The 18,505-nt window shown below is 39.2% G+C and overlaps 1 protein-coding gene across 7 annotated transcripts in view; it reads left to right on the forward strand.

The window, feature by feature from the left end:
* EHBP1 (EH domain binding protein 1) overlaps positions 1-18,505 on the forward strand; it is a 547,128-nt gene that overhangs the window by 524,449 nt on the left and 4,174 nt on the right. The gene's annotated exons all lie outside the window — the stretch shown is intronic.

Below are 18,505 nucleotides of genomic sequence, written 5' to 3' on the forward strand. Positions count from 1 at the left end.
TCGTGCACATCACTGGTTTTAGAGGGGGTCAGGTAAGTATTGGGGAGGCTGGGGGGGAGTTGTTCACAGCAAGTTTTTTACCTTCATGAATAGAATGCATGAAGGTAAAATAAATTGAGCCTTTACAACCACTTTAACTGCAGAAAATAAATATTAGGTCTTCTGCTCTACAAGACAGGGCTGTGCTGTGGGACGGAGCTGGGTGAATCTCAGGACTGAAGTACAAATCCTTTGGTTCCCATAAATGTATTTGATCTGTTTATTTAGCTGTATGCTTTGTGTTCAGCTTTAACTTCCCGCCCCAAAGACACACCAGAAAATCCCTCCAATAGCTGTCACCTTAACAGGTGCCCCGATTGGAAGATTTATCTCCATTCCTGATTTGGTGACAACCCTAAATCTTGCAATTTGCATTTGTTTGTCCTTGTGTCACCAGTTCAGATAGGGAGGGTTAATCTCCCCAGTGGAGACACAGACAACAATAAAAAACCTGTAGAGGTATAGTTGTAGTTGGGCCCAACAAAGGTTCATCGGGTAGTAGCAAGAAACCACATTAGTGTACCAGCATATAGACCTTGCATTAAATGAGAAGAAATGTAAAGTCCAACTGTGGGCAAATACAAAATTATTCCTTGTAGTGGGGCTCGTTTATGTCTAGGGGAACAGAAAAAGGAAACCTACTTACCCAATCTTCCACTCCAAACCACAGCTAGAACGGTTCCCGCATCATCTGCACCTCCATACTCCAGCAGTCTAGTGTCCTGACCTCATCAAGACCCAGCTCTTGATGTGAGGACACCAAGGAACAGTCCACTGCCAGAGCGTCGGAAACTTCTGTCTGCTGGGGGAACAGAGGAGTAGGTAAGTAAAACTGTTTCTCCTCTCCCCTGGACAAAATGAGCTATTAACCCTCGCAATGCAGGCATTGCCCCACTGCAGGGGATCTTTTTTTTTTGTCCTGGAGTTGAGCTTTAAGTAAACATTAATACAGTGAATGCTCAACTCCACACTGGAAGGGCGAACCTCAATAGCAAAGACAGGCAGATCAATCTTGATCACAATCGTGTTTATTGTTAGCAGCAGTGTATAGTCTCTATGACAGGTTTTAAATTCCTTGCCTAACAGATTTGTCACTGAGTTCCCCCTCTCTGGTGTGTAGTTAACCTATCAGTGGTTCTAGGCAAAAAAAAAAAAAAAAGCTTTGCACTAATGTGTGAAGGAAAGCAGCACTCAAGCATCCAAATAATAGATAAATTCTATATTGAAAAAAGGTGTGCTATCCCTTTAAGTTTCACACCATCAAATATAAACCTCGTGAGATAAAATTAGTGCAAACAGTCATGAAACACATGTCCAATAGAATATTAAAGAATATATCTAAATAAGGTGCAAGTAATATTCTAATAATAAAAAAAAAATCATCAGGGCTTCTAACTATACCCAGCTCTATCCAAAACTACAAAAACATTTTTGGGCTAGGGATACACTTTAAGACTAGATAATTGTAGGCAACTAGGCAGCTTCTTGTCATATATACTTCCTAACTGCTCTGTCTTGTCAGTTTACTAATAAAATTAAGTGCATGCAGTGAGTTAGCAGAAGCTGATACAATGTTTGATTCAAAATGGAGAGATATATTTCATTGTATTCTGTATACAATTGACATGTGCAGGTCTTTAAAATGGCCATATACTGGACTATTTTTTATGATTCCTCAAAATCTGTATTCACTGAAAATACAATTTTGTTTCAATACTTTGTAGTACCCCAGGTTTCCTGGCTTTTTCTTACTCTAGTAAACACATCAAATCCTCAGACCATCCGAGACCAGCTTACAGCAGTGACATCTTGTAATGAGGGCTACAGCGTTTGTCTCCTATGGCTGTATCGCTCACTAGTAAGTTCATTACAGCCTTCACTGTGGTTGGACCTTGACATATTACTCCCTTAGTTCAATAATGTGTATCTCCAAGACTTTGTTCATTTTTGAAGTGAGATTTTTTTTTTTTCTAAAAGGATTTTTTTTATGCATAGGTTAATTTTTTTCACTTTTGGTTTATATGATAAGCTTTTTATTTTTAAAAATCAATATGTAATCCTGTGGAGGAGCTTATCCCCTAAAACCCCATTTGTAAATCTATTTTGGCTTTGTTACACAGCACAGTCCCAGTATTCTGTGGATTGATTAGGTTCACCAGCAGAATCGCCTGCTCTGATGATGATGCAAACTCTTTCAGGATTGCTAGTTGACTGGAACTAAAGATAAGAGTTGACTGCAATCCCCTGATGTGCGCTTTGCAAAACTAGTGTTAATTTTCATCAAACCGCGGGTCTGATTGTAGGCCTGCGCTGAAGGCTTGGAGCAAGACATTCTGGATAATATCTGGAGAAATAGTACAATTTTTTAATTTTTTTAAATTAGGAGCGGTGATGATATATATCCTGGCAACTCATTTATAGTCCTAGTACGTCCTTTAAAGGTCAGCTTTACTTGAAACCAATATGGCTCTTTTGAGTAGAAGGTGATCAGCTGGGTTACCTGCTTGCCTTTTGGAACACTTGGATACTCCATTGCTGAAATTTCTCTACAGTAGTTTGCTACCCCTAGCACAAGGCCTTAGTGGGGGTGTAACCATCTTGCAGATCTCTGCAGTAATTTGTGGGTAGGAGGGAGCAGAGGGTCTTTAAGCGGATCACTTTCTTATCAATATTGCAGGTGAGAACGTTCATCAGTTTGAATGATATACAATTTATTTTCCTTAACATTTATGTAACTCTAACAATGAACTTCTTTTTTACTCCCTTTTATACTGATAATATAATAATTGTAATATCACAATTAATTATTTAATTAGAATTATGATAATATAATATTGATTTATTTGATCGATCAATGAAAAAAAATCCAGTAGGCTTGTAAATTTCTGCACACTCTCACTTGCATTTTTATCAGTCTTGTTCATTTTACCACAGTGGACTACACAACACCTCCCCATATGGTATGGAGATGATGAGCAGTGCCTAGCTAGTTAGTTCAAATCTGGAATAAACATCCTAGGGTTGAAAACACTTCTCTTCCATAGAATACATTAAGGTTTATTTACTAAAGCTGGAGAGTGCAAAATCTGGTGCAGCTCTGCATAGAAACCAGTCAGCTTCCAGGTCCTATTTCCAAAGGTTCATTGAACAAGCTGAAGTTAGAAGCTGACTGGCTACCATACACAGCTGCACCATCTTCTGAGTGCCCCAGTTTTAGTAAATATACCCCACTGAGTGAACGTTTTCACCCTAAGACAGCAAGTGTGTTACTGGCAGGATCATCAAGTGAAAATAAAGAAAATGAATGCAGCCACTACATGTAAGGACTGGTCAGCAGCAATGCATTACATTTGTGTAATCAGATTTAGATATAGTTTAAACTCAAACAAATTATTTTAATTTTTTTTTATTTTCATTTCAGCATGGGTTATTTTATACTGGGGGGCATGTTTCATTATCAGTATTTGCATTGTATTCAATGGTACATGAGAGGGCTGGGCTTTTCTCCTCTTGCAAAGCAAAGAGCTTCCATTCTTTGTAACCAGTATTTCCAATATCAACTGTTATATGTTTTTGGGCTAAATATATGTAACCTAAAAGTACATAAATGCAACCTAAAGAAGAGGGAGGTGATTGCACTGGGCATTAGCCTTTATCACTAGCTCTCTCAGTTGGGTAAATCCATCCCATTCCACACCGCAAGGCTGCTTGGGAGTCCTGCAGACAGTCCTGCAAAATCATTGTGTGATCAAACTATCAAGGGAACACTCTTATGTAAGCACTTAATGTAAACAGCAGGCTGGTCCTAATGTGATTCTTTTGTAGCTGCCTTGAAATACTTTCCTGCAGAACAGGTGCAGTTAAAATGTGGGTGGGGAGATAATTACCTATATCTAGCATGCTAATATTTCTATAATAAAATATTACTAAACCAGATACATATGTGCAATCATGAAAAAAGCTACTTTAATACTATTTAAATATCACTTTTAGTTTACCTAATTTTAGAGATAATGCCAGGAACATCTGATATCATAGATGAAAAGGGGTGTTTATTGCCCAAAACTAGTTTCCTTTAAAACATTTAAAATACATAAAGCCCATTCTTCTTGCCCCCAGCAGCTTCTTCTGGGTTACCTCTGCTCCATTATACTCTGAAAAGAGATTGATGTGATGCAGATTAGTTTCAGTAGTCGACGTGTATTAACGTGTTAGTGCTAAACGGTATCATTATGTGCTCACTAGTCAGACAATTAGTTCGACCTTTTTATGGTTGCTCCTATCATTTTCCAGTGTGGGATGGAATCTGGTTGGTGACTGTGGGAAAATTAGCGCTAACACGTAGATGAAGGGACAAGCATGGAGGTAGAACCTTGCCTTGTTGATTTACCAATTACATTTCAACAAATCTAAAGTTTGATCAAGGTTGTTATTTATCTAAAGCAGTGTTTCTCAACCTTTTTTCAGTCACGGCACTTTTTAAATGTACACAAAATCTCAAGGTACACCTGAGGCAAATGTTACTTACCATCAGTCAGAAACCTAAGCCTGGGACAATACCCACAACCACCTTGAGGAAATTAACGTCACATTGGAAGCCCCCCTTCACATCAGAGGTCCTTCCATCATGTTACAGCCCCCCCCCATCAGAGAATACTCTCATCATATCAGAGGGCCCTCCCTATACATCAGCTTCCCCACAAATATATCAGAATCCTCCCATCACAGAGCACCCTTTTCCCATTAGAGCCATACCTTACTCCAGGATCAGTGCCATACATTGTCATGGTGCAGGCGGGACATCTTGCATCCTGGCCCTAGAACTTCTTTGGTTATTATGGTGCTGGTGGCTGGCCTGCATCATGGCAACACATGATGCTGATCCAAAGCAAACTGCGTCTCATGTTCACGGCACCCGTGTTGGGAAATGCTGATCCAAAGACTTTTTTTTAGCAGCCCAGAAAGTGGTAAATTACTTGTTGCAAAGGGAGAAGCACCCATTTTTTTTTGTCCCAGCAACCATTGTCATCAGGACAGAAAGTAATGGGTCTTGCAACATTCTGCAGCTGTCACTGGAGCAAATCTTCCACTGAGGACACCTGTTCTATTGACATTTGTCTAGTTGCTGAATTCCGCTCACTTTGAAAAGATTACCTGTCTCTTCCTGTTTTGTCCCCAATAAAGGATGTGAAAGGAAATCTCCCCAAGAAGACACAGACCTAAAAAATAAAAAGAATCGCGTTGGTTTTTACCTTCTCTGCCCAAAAATTAAAAAAAATAAAAACTGTCGGCTTTAAATGTTCTACGCATGTGGAGGCTGTTGTGTTTTTTTGTTTAATTGCAGTTGTTTTCACCCATTGCTGATGTTCTGGATTTTAATTGATTGGATGTTTAATAGACATTTACTGTGTTCAGCTCCTATTATTCTTCAGTATGTGTTTGTGACCTGAAAGCTTTGTTAAATCTCCAGCATTTCACTTTGTTTCACTTCATGATCCACAAATTATAACTCCCACCATACCTTACAACCCAGCTTTGACTTCTCTCTAGTTACCTGGTCTCTTCTCCCTGTCTGGCCTGTGTTCCTGACCATTAATAACACCTCAGTTTCTGCATGCAGCCACAAAACAGAGGTTGTAGACAGGTTGTTCTGTTATAGATTATCTGAGGATATGAGCAATTCTTACCCACTGGAGGCTGCAACACCTCATTGAAAGATCTCTTTTGCCAATTTATTTACTGTTTTGCTAGACGTTAAATACTTGATTAGATTACCAAATGCTTTTAAACGATTTGTTAGATTCTAAACAGTGAGGGTATCATTTGAACAATTCCCAGGTTCTTCTAAAGCAATCTTCTTCTGCCCATGCCGCCTCAGCAGGACTTGCTGTCTAGCATATTATTTGGGGTAGATAAAATCACACATTTCTCTGAGAGTTACTGCTGTCAAAAAGCTGAATGTTAAAATGCTGTCTTAGAGAAATGGCACTGGAAATCTGAGTACTCGGGAGCAGAGATTAGAAATCAGTAATGTATTTTGTATTTTTATAACATATTATGACAAGGAAGATATTGAGATGTGGATCTGGTATCCCAAAGAGTCCAGAGAATTGTTATTCACATCAGGACAGTGGGGTCTGTGAGCCACGGCGCTGAATGGACTTTAAGTTACATACTGCAAAATGCTACTTATCCATGTGCACCAGTTAGTCACATTTTATTGAGCAACATTGAATAAAACTATGCACTGACACTTGTACAGAGATTAATTTTTATGCCATTTATTGTGACACAAGCACCTCTTTGTAAATGCTTCATATGATCTTAAAGGAAAACTCCAGTCATAACTGAACATTTAAAAACATACAGTGTGCACAAGCTTACCATATCAGGGCTTTTGTTTTTCATCCAGTCAGAACTGCAGCCTACCCTGCTGCCTAAAATGACATAGTTTCTGCTAATCTGTGTTCTGGTAACACCATGCCAATGAATGAGTTGGACAACTACATATTGTAGGCTTCTAGATGATGTTCAGACAAAGTTGCATAGCACAGACTCATGTAAGAAGAGGCTGCAGCCCCACTCAGAGGCACATTTAAGCGGTTCAGTAATTTTACTGCTTTGGATCACAACTCAAAATAACATAACTTGGAATGACTTTTGAGAAATAAAATGTATTATAATGGAACATACTGTATAATGTAGAACCTTCTAAAATCATATGGCAGCCATGCCAAAAAAAAAGACTAAATGAATTGTAGACAAGCCTGGAGGATGGCTGAGAATAGTCTTAAGATGTATTCATCTTACATGTTAGTCGGAGAAATGTGGCCATACAAGGTATGTGGTAATGAAGGTGATTGTACCAATTTTTCCATAAGAAATAAAAATCCTTTGCATCCAATAGTTGTTATACCAGAAGCAGTGCTATTCATATGGATATGCAGATCTCATGAATTCTGACATTCTGTGTACAAAATGATCTACAGATATCTTAAGTGTAGTAGGTTTGGCCAAGTTATAGTTTTGTCTACAGTTCAGAATATTCAGGAACCTTGTAGCAGTGACCACTTTATACCTAGGTGCTCAGTCGAATATTCATTTTTAACCTGCTATTCAGATAAAAGACTTTCCTCACCAGCTGAGAAACACGTGCTTTGAATTGTGAAATAAGTGTGGACAACCCATTATTGGTCTTCTCTAGGTTCATTTTTTCATAGTCTGGATCAACTGAGAAGATTAAATAGTGCAGTCTTATAACTATGAAAAATTACTAAACACGTGTAAAAAGGCTAAAGTCAGCTGAGCAATTTTCCCTCCATCTATTGTTTACTGGAAACAGAAGCTGCTACGTACAATCTGCTTATGGTACAAGATCTCGAGCTTTCCATTATTATACACCCTAAAATGAAGCAGCAATCATCAGCAGAAAGAGGAATTTACAATCTGTGGTCTTCAGTTTTAAACCTCTGTGTCCATTAGCAGTATCTTGAATGTGATACCAAATACACGGGTGCTTACCCTAATCAAAAATAAAGCCTGAAACTCATTTACCCTCTTGTAATTCTGTGAAAAGACCTATAGAAGACCCCTCTCCTTCCAAAACAACATCCTGATCTTACCTCTAATAAAACCTAATTTTTACTTAGTAAAGTGAATTTTCATTTAAGGTGATTCATTTTTTGCATTCAGCCTCTAGGATGAACAAAAAAAATGAGCAGATTCCCCCATCCACATATCCAATATGGATAGAGGAATCCTTCCCACAGAGCTAATGTATTTTGACAGCAGGGAAACTTCCCACCGTCAGAATACAGTGATCAGTGTGGTTGGCTATAGCCAGCGGCACTGATCATTCAGCAAAAACCCGACAGGCTGGTTGTACACAACCAGTCTGCCCATACATGGATCGAAATTCAGATGGTCCCTGCTGGACTCGACCTTAGTGAATGGGGTGAGCTGTGCTCAGTCATCTGTAAGCAAAAATCCTGTGCTGTTTTTTTTGTTTTTTTTTTTCTTCGTGATTGGGTATTCTTTAGAAAGTGAGTTTTCAATTAGCTTAATTTCATTCATTAAAGTGAAAATTCACTTTGCAAAACATACCAAATCTTGTGCACAGGAGAAAACAACAGGATTTTTGCTTTCAGACAATGAAAGTTACAAAGCTTTGCTTTATTCAGAAAGTTCAGTTTGCAAATTGAGTATGTGCATCATCTTTAGTAAATCACCCCACTGGGTTTAGTTAAGTCTGTTTTACTTTAAAATTATGTTTGACGATTTGCATACACATGGTTAGTGGAGTTATTTAAAAGAAAAAAAAAATCTGGATTTTAACAATGAGAAAAGCCAGTTCATTTGTTTAATGGTGCTTAAGTTTTACTAGACATTGGCTTTCGGCATTAGTCTTGGGTTTTGGAGTTTGCCCCGACATATGTTCTTGGTGTGTGTGTACATATATATACTGTGTGTGTGTGTGTATATATATATATATATATATATATATCTTTTAAAAATATTGCTACATATTTGATTCCAAAGCATTTTATCAATTCATATTCACTAGGCTTTTTAAAATGTACCTGGAAGCCATCTTAAGACTGAAAACTCCACCTTAAGAACAGGCAGGATGCAAGCTATTACTTTTGTTAAAAAGAAAACCTTTCTTTGCTTTCCTCTTTGAAATTAGTTTGATTTTGCTGTGAAGGGTTTGTCCTAACTTGTTGTCTACCCACTGACAATCATTATGCTAAAAACTGGATTACTGCACACCAGTAATGCACACATCCAATTTCTAGTATTCATTATTGCCGGTGATGAGCTGGACGTGCTCCCATCTTTCAGTGGGTTAGTGTGGACCAAGCTGATGTGACACCTTAGTCTTTTCGCTTACCCACCCAGATGCCACCCCTCTATCCAGTGAGAGCGCCTCAGTGATTATTAAGGTTGTTTTGGATGGAGGGGTGAAGGGGATACTTTTCTTATCAAGCAATAGTGATAGGAACACAGCGGTTTTGGCATCTTTCAGTTTTATCTCTGACACCATACCAGAAAGCATCAGCAAGCTCTCTACACAGCTACATGCCTGGGCACCAGAGAAAAATGTTGAAAGAGGCCATACTCAAGAAGAATTTTTTTATTTTGCTGTTTTTAATCCAGATACTGATAAAACTGCAGATTTAAAACTGGATTTATGGTAATGGCATCTTTTCTAAAGACAAATTCTTTTTTAAAACATAATCCATGATAAGATGAGCAGTATCAGGTGTAGCCAGCTTTGGAACAACGGAAATCATATTGTAAATTATTTTTAAAAGTTGGCATGGATTTTTTTTGCTGTAAACTTGCAGGCTGCACAGCCAGTGGTGATTTTCTCCGTGCCATGATGCTGCATGTTATTTGTGGTGTATGGATACAAGGTGGCATTCCCACTAGCAGCCTGGCTTTCAGAGCGGCACAGAGCAGTGTGCTGCCTTGAATAAATTTGCCTTTGGAGGAGGGTCAGGGGGATTTGAACCAGCACATTCTTGTGCGGTTTGTGAGGATTCACATGGTAACCGCTGGTGTGCATTGTTGGGTTTATCTGAATAAGCACCAGCCATGTGAGTTTTAACATGATTGCCCAGGGCAATGGAGAGAGAAGAGACTAATCCAAAAGGACTGCACACACTCTTTTGGAAGGTGCGTGGGGGGAGCAGCAAGGACACTGCTGGAGTCACTGACTATTTTTTTTTTAAGCTGGTGTCCTTTTTCCCTCCTGGTCCTCATTTGTTCTGCTATCTCCTTCATCACCTACTTCTCCCTCTCTCCATTATTTACCTTCCTAATGAGGGGGGCGGAGTAGCCCCTGGATGATGGACAGTTACAAGCTCCTGCAGGCTGGCTGTGCAAGAGGTCACTTGACCAGGGAATCATCAGACTATTTAACCCTACCTCTGCCTGAGGGAGCTAATACAGTAATTGCTTGCTGCAGGCGTTTTAGTCTAAAAATGGTTAATACTAATTAAAGGCTGTTTCCTGATTTTATTGCTGGTTTGGGGAAGTATATATGTAGAGTAGAATTTCACTTGTGACACAAAGCAGAATGCCTGGCTCTAGTACAACCATTCGCAGACTCTGAAGTCGCACACTAATACTTGGGGTGTGACTGATTCCTGGGCCACATACTAGTTCCTGGGAGGAGTGACTGATTCTCGGGCAACATACTAGTTCCAGGGACAGGATGGATTCTCAGGCCACATAATAGTCCCAAGGATGCAATTGATCCCCAAGCCACATTCTGGTTCAAGGGACATGACTGATTCTCAGGTAACATACTAATTACAGGGATGAGATTGATCCCCAAGCCACATTCTGGTTCAAGGGATGTGACTGATTCTCAGACCACATACTAGTTCCAGGGATGCGATTGATCTCCAAGCCGCATTCTGGTTCAAGGGACGTGACTGATTCCCAGGTCACATACTAATTCCAGAGATGCGGTTGGTCCCCAAGCCACATTGTGGTTCAAGGGACGTGACTGATTCTCAGGTCACATACTAATTCCAGAGATGCGATTGATCTCCAAGCCACATTCTGGTTCAAGGGACATGACTGATTCTCAGGTAACATACTAATTACAGGGATGCGATTGATCCCCAAGCCACGTTCTGGTTCAAGGGATGGGATGGATTGTCAGGCTACATAATAGTCCCACGGATGTGATTAGTCCCAAAGCCACATTCTGGTTCAAGGGACGTGACTGATTCTCAAGTCACATACTAATTCCAAGGATGCGGTTGATCCCCAAGCCACATTCTGGTTCAAGGGACGTGACTGATTCTCAAGTCACATACTAATTCCAGAGATGCGGTTGATCCCCAAGACACATTCTGGTTCAAGGGATGCGATTGATTATCAGGTCACATACTAATTCCAGAGATGCAATTGATTCCCAAGCCACATTCTGGATCAAGGGACATGACTGTTTCTCAGGCCACATACTAGTTCCTGGGATGCAATTGATCCCCAAGCCTCACTCTGTTTCTTGGATCACAAACTAGTTCCAGGGATGTGATTGATTCTTGAACCACATGCTAGTTTCTGGTGTGTGACTGATTCTCCAGACATATACTGGTTCCAGGGATGTGCTTGATTCTTAAACCACATACCAAATCCTGGAGTGTGACCAATTCTTAGGCCACATACTGTTTCTTGGGGTGTTATAGGTACTGTGTAACTGAAGGCATGAAAAAGAATCTAAATAAGTGCTAATATGAGTGGAGTAGAGTAAGTGGTAGAAATGTTTGTTTCTGACAAGAGTTAATAAATCTCATTTACACATTCCAGTATCCATTTGTTGGCTCCCAATATTTAGTTGCTGTAGCTGAGCAAGCTGTAACTAATGTGTTGTCACGTCCCCTGTAGCCCCTGATTTGTACATTGATTTACAGTGTTTAGTTAGGCAGTGCAAAGAGGTGCAGGGCGCAGTAGATATACAAATCATCAATTTCTGTTGTTATGGTTTGTCTCCCTTATCATTTGCATTTGTCAATAAATAAGCCTGTGTGTGTTTTACTATGATGTCTCTGTATGTATGCTGTAATGTGGCACTTATATGCTGATTAGAGAGCTTACCCACGCTTTGTCATCTTCTGAGACACATTCAGATATAATAAGTGTCTGTGAGCCACACTAAGTATGCAAATGTAGTTCTGATTAATCCTTTATTAAACCTCGTTATGGTTAAACATTTTAATGAAGTGATATAAATTAAGCAGTCAACCTGCTTTCATGCTGACAATATAATGTAGCAGGTGTTTTGGTGGAAGACCGCTATTGAGAATCTGCTATGCGGTTGCAATATCAAATTTATGTGGCCATACACACTTGGATAATGCTAGTGAAACCACGGATTACAGCACCGTTTATGATTGTTTACTTCTTCTGAGACCATTTTATAATGCACAGAAATGTTCTGCTTATTTACTCTAGGTACTCAATTTTGTTGCTGCTTGCTCTCTGACCACCTTCCCAGGGCACATACCTGCATGTGTGTGTGAATATGTGCCTGAAAAGATTATTTATGAGCCAATTTGAAGGCAAAATTTGGCTTGGGGTGGCCTTACTGGGCAGTTTGGTCGCTGGGCATGGCAGATGAAAAGAGAAGTGACAGTGCTCAGTCACTTTGCTGCACCTCTGAGACTGAGAGTTTATCCCTGAAGGGGCTGACAGTGTACAGTAGAACATGAATGGGGATTGCTTTGGCTGCTTTCCTATAGAGAAACAGGAACAATTAAAAAGTCTTAGAGGTCCCTTAAGGGACATTATACAGTATGCTTAGAATTGGAATATTTTCCTCCTGTTTGCCTGTCTTTCTTCAGCTCTTAATATGGCCATAGATGGATAGAATTTTGAATGGAAATTTTTGGGGAAAGAAGGTTCTAAAGTCAGCCATAGATGGAGCGATTTTCCTTTCTGCAACTACGGGTTTCAGGAAAGAAAATTTCTCAATTCCTCCATCAACACAGTCAAGGCTATTGGGGGAATACATCCCACGGAGCCATTGTCCTGGCAGGGGGAGCTGCCAGGAGAACACAGTGATTACTGCTAGCAGCTATAGTAGTCGCTAGCAATAATTGCATGTGAAATCCGACAGGCTGGTTATACCCAAGTTGATCAATCGATCGATCAACCTGGGTACATTCAGCCTGCTCATACATGGTTTGATGCTGAACCGGCCAAGATTTGAACCGGCTATTGCCGGCTTAAAAAAGTTTGTTTGTTTCTCTAATCATTAGTTGGGTCAAATTGACGTTCATTTTGGACCGCATGATGAGAAAATTTGAAGGAGCAGGATGGAAAACTTTTGTCAAAAGAATTTCTAACAAAATCAAATAATAGAAGCAATAATAATAATAAAAGCAAACAAAATCTATTCATCTATGTCCAACTTTATAGTTTTCACCCACAACCTAAAAGCAGATTATAGATGACTTGGTGTTTGACCAAACTGGCCATTGGTTCTGTATATTCTGTAAGCCACTGGTACTGTGGCAGTACAGTATATAATAATGGAAAATACATCAATGTCACGCCCACGATTAAATATCCATCTTTGTATGGGTTGCCTTCATTCTGATCCATCCCATAGGTTTTTATTTTGTATGGGTAATATCTGCTTTAACTACCAGTCACACCAGAATCAGACATGAAGATGTGTAGTACTTTCTTGCTGAGCTTTGTCCAGAAAGGGCTATATCTACACTGAGGAACACCGGTCCTCTCATCCAGAATATAGGTAATATTCCTATTATATGGTCAATCATGATTCTTCACTGCATTACATTCATTTTAATGTGCAGAAGAAAAATGAAAGGATGGATGATATGTTACATTAGGACACAAAATGGAAGTAATGTTATGTGGCTTTCAAAGTTTGAACATTACATTAAGAGGAACTCCAGCCTAAACAAAAACTTCTGAAAGGATCTTATGGTAGAGATGCTTAGAGTTCTAAATATCTCCTACTAACACATTTATTTCATATTCTGTAAGCACCAAAATAGTGGCCACTAGTGGAAGCACAACCCACATGGAAGAAAAATATATTAAAAATATATTTTAAAAATATTCTGAATATATTGATATATATTTGAAATACTACAATTTTGGCCGTATTGAAAATATTTCTATATATGTATATATACTGTATGTTGAAATGCGTTTTTTTAATATATATATTACAAAATGTCTGAAAAATATATTTAAATATATTCTTCAGATTGTTTTAACATATAAAAACATTTTAACATATATTTTTACATATATTTGTAAATGCATTCCAAAAATGTAGATTAAATGTATTTTAAAGACATACAGTATATTTGAAAATGTATTTTTAAAAATATTTTTCATATATTTTGTAATATATAAATAACGCATTTCAACATACAATATATATATATATTGAATATGGCCAAAATTGTAGTATTTCAAATATATGTCAATGTATTTGGGAAGAATATTTTTAAAATATATTTTTCTTCCATGTGCTTTACACTACACAATCTGATTGTACAATAGATTTACAACTATGCGACTATGCTATGAGTATAAACCTAAACAGTCCATTCAATTTGTACAGAAGGAAGGTCATTTATGTTTTTGGGAGCCAAATCACATAATTTCTAATAAACTGCACACTACATTGTGCATCTCAGCATTTAAATGACTGAAAAATTAAGAGATCTCCAAATCCAGTATGATGTAAAAATCATGACAAGATATACAGAACGAGGTGTGAGACACTTCAAACTGCCACTAAACACAGAACTTAAAGGGAATGCACAATCTTTTCGATGTTTTATTAGACATAAACAGGTGAACTCGATATAAATAATCTTCTCAGTGTATTCATGTTCATTAGCGAAGTTCACCCTTTAAAGAAAACTGACTATGCAGTCAAGGGTCCCCAGTAGATTAAAATACCCTGCACAAGTTTGAAAAATATTGCTTAGTGTAATTGGCATACATGTAGGCCTTTTGCAGCACCCCTGAAGCCTGGCTGAAGAAGTCCCGGATTGTTAGCATTCCTCTGTCCTGCCTAGTTGTCAGGACACCCTGTATAGTGGGCACTTACCCCCAGCATCACAGGAGCGACACATCCTTCTATTCCAATAGCTGTACATGCACGGTGTGTTTCCTTCCCATGTAGCAGCAGCTGCTGAGTTTAGCATTGATATGACGGGAAAGCACACTCTGCATGCGCAGCTTTTGAACAAGAAAGTGCTTGCTCCTGTGATGCTGGAGGCAAATGCTCAACTTAAGGTGTGTCCTGGCAACTAGGCAGGATGGACAAATACCTAAAATATGGGAGTTTTTCAGCCAGGATACAGGGGTGCAGAAAAGGGCTACAGGTAACACCATATTTCTTTGAATAGTTTGTAGCAATATACACCAATCAGTCATAACTTTATGATCACCTACCCCATATTGAGTAGGTCCCTCTTTTGTTACCAAAAAGGCCCTGACCCATCAAGGCATAAACACCATTAGACCTCTGAAGGTATGCGGTGATATCTGGCACCTGGATACATGGGAGCAGACATTTTTCTTATTGCATACTGTATGTGGTCTCTGCTTCTTCTTTGCAGGGCGCGTTTCGGCTCCTTTTCACATTGAAATCTGAGTCAGCTGACTCATTGAAAACAATGCACTCTATGGGGTTGATTTACTAAAACTGGAGAGTGCAAAATCTGGTGCAGCTTCTGTTGGCATTTATCTATTTCACAGGTTAGCATACGGTTTAAAACTGTTGCTGTCCTGTATGTTGATATGTTTTATTAATACCTTTCCATTCAGTACACACAGCTGACATGCCCATACACATTAGATGAACATTGGAGTACCAAGCAGTCTCACTGCCAACAGATATTTCCCAACACAAAGGGGTTGATTTACTAAAACTGGAGCGTGCAAAATCTGGTTCAGCTGTGCATGGTATCAGCTTCCATTTTGTGGGGGTTTTTTTCAAAGCTTACATGCAAGTTAGGATCTGATTGGCTACCATGCAGAGCTGCACCAAATTTTGCACTCAGCAGTTCTAGTAACTCAACCCCACTGTGTGGTTAATATTGTATTTCACTAGTTGTCAAAGGAGACCAAGTAATTGGGCTAAGTCACTGAGAGCTCCCTCTATTGGTTAATATAGACATCTATTTAATGACAATTTGGAAGCACAAACTTGTGAAAAACATTTCAAAAAGTACTTTGTTGTAAACAATACAATAATTACTCAACATATGTACACTCTGAAGATACAACAAGCAGACCCTTTAATTATATAATTGGTGCCTGACCTGAAAAAAATGGCTGCCTGTGGATGTATTACTCTGATTATTGTCAATAGTGTGTAGTCCCCCTATAGAATACGGAAGCAGCATGTGATGAAAGCTTGGCCCGGATAGGAGTCACAATAGGAAAATAAGCAGCTGAAATGTCTCGGGTATCCTTAACTCCGGGGTCAATGCACACCCATCTAATGCAGCAGAAAACCTTTTTCAGACTGTTCATATCTTGCTTGGTGCCTTTGTGCCGTCAGTTTGTCTTAAAACAACAAATTGAGAGGCAGAACTGATATGCTGTCCGATTCTGTGGAAAATTTGAAGCTTTCTGCCTCAATGAGCTTTCTTATATCAAAGGTGATGATTCACTATACTTCTGTGTAATGCTTAGTTCAACAGAGTTTTCATAATGTGAGTGTGTATAAAGACAAATACAATGACACAGCAGTGTGAACATCGAAGGCTCATTCACTGCTCTGCGTTTTTCATTTATTGCAGTGGGTTTACATGAGGTACAAATCATCCCTGTGGAATACACACTTGTTGGATTCTGCACCAAGAATGCAATAAACAGGAATTTTCAAAAACATACCTGACCTTAATACACAAATATAACATGTCCCTTATAGAAGACAGACTTTTGGTCTTTTTAGCCAAACTGAAGTTTTATTTTCAAATACATTCCAGAAATGCTGTTCTTTATATGATTTGATTTTTTTCTTTTAGTGTTTATTCATTTTTTCATAAGAAAAACTGGAGCCCTTTCAAGCTGAAACAGGACATGTACAAAATACAATATTTCAAACAATTATCTGTTGGTGGCGACCAAAGGGGTCCCTTGGGGACCTTTAAATGGAAGACCTGCAACAATAAGATAACAGAAAAAACTAAATCTGATGTAAAACTGTTTGTCAGGTCTGGTGTCATAGACCACCACGACCTGTATAAAGGGGCAATTGCCCTCAAATGTTAAACAGGCCATAAGGGGAAATGCCCCTCATGGCCCTTGGTTGATTTTATTTTTTTAATGCTGTGGTGTTTGTTCTTGGAAACAGACGCAACCTTATTTAGTAAGGTAAAGAACAATGTAGTGCAGTAAACACAAATGAACATCTTTCTTTGTTCTCACTGCTCTAGAATGAAAAGACCTGTTGCTATGGCTTGTGAATTGTGCACTTTATCTTTACCATTTGGGCTGTATTTTCAAGGATAACTCTGCTTCCAAAAACTGTCCTCAGTAGGCCAGTGTAACCACTGCTTTGTTTACATTCAGCCAGTCTGAAGGGTATACTATACAGTAAATGGTGCAAAATGTTTTCAGACCAGGACTGACAACAGGGAAGACATTGGAGCCCTCTAATACTGCATTCTGTTTTGCATTTGTAAAGAAGCAGATGAGTATGAACTGGCTAAATTTTAGCAGAGGCTGCCTTCCTCCTGCAGTTTGTGATCTGTCTCTCCTGGGATTGTGTGGCCTAAGACCATGGTCTTCAAGGGATCAGGAAGGGATTTTGTTCTCCTACTGGAGAAGTGCTTTATAGGGGTTTTTTGCCTTCCTTGGGATGAACTGTGATATTAGGGTTCTGTATATGAAGGTTTTCTATTGGTTGAACTAGATGAACTTGTATCTTTGTTCAAACTGACTATGTAACTTTATAATTATGTTACTTTCTATACTGCAGAATGCAGACTTACTGAATGTAAACAACATAATGTTTACACTAATCTGGTCTTATGATGTCAGCTCTTAGGCCCCTTTCACATGACTGGTCCAAGCGGGTCTGTTTTTCAGGCGGACCCAACCAGACCCTCTGCTCTCCACTATGGGCAGTCAGATGTAAACAGACTTGTGTCCATTTACACCCGGCTACCTCCGATCTGGCAAAAACAAACAGAACTTTGACTGGGTCATTTGTTCGAATCCCAGCCACAGCACCACCTGCCTGAAGTCTTCATGTTCTTGCCTGTGTCTGCGTGGGTTTCCTTCGGGTACTCCAGTTTCCTCCCACACTCCAAAGACATGCTGGTTGGTTAAATGGATTCTGTTTAAATTGGCCCTAATATGTGTATGAATTTGAATTAGGGACCTTAGATTGTACGCCCCTTGAGGGTTAGAGACTGATGTGAATGTACAATATATATATGTAAAGCACTGCATAAACTGACAGCGCTATATAAGTACCTGAAATAAAAAAAAAATAAATTAAAAAGTCAACCCGTTCCCCTCCATCTGATTGGAGGGTAATCGGATGTAAACTGTCAACCAGTCCTTTTACATCTGACAGCCCATAAAGGAGAGCGGGCTGTGTCCATGTCTGCTGTGCATAGGCAAGACCAGAGACGGGCCTTTCATCAGGCAGCTCCCCTCAGCTCAGCAGGTGATCAGTGGAGGGATCCCCTGCTGAGCAAAACCGGATCTGGCCCATGTGAAAGGAGCCTTCGAGTAAAGAAGAAAGAAGGCAAAAGTGACAGTTTAAATTCTCAATGTTGCGTGGTTTGATCTACCTATATATGGTAAAACCGTTTACGTGTTGTAAAAGTAGTAATCTTCTAAGGAAATCAAGTAGTTGAAATAAACTGTAAACAGTTGACCTGTTGGATTCCTTTTGGACATGAGCACTCAAAAAGGGCTCTAGCTATCTTTT

The sequence above is a fragment of the Staurois parvus genome, unplaced genomic scaffold (assembly GCF_062004578.1).
Source record: "Staurois parvus isolate SC_StPar_1 unplaced genomic scaffold, SC_StPar_1.0 ptg000117l, whole genome shotgun sequence".
Taxonomy (NCBI): domain Eukaryota; kingdom Metazoa; phylum Chordata; class Amphibia; order Anura; family Ranidae; genus Staurois; species Staurois parvus.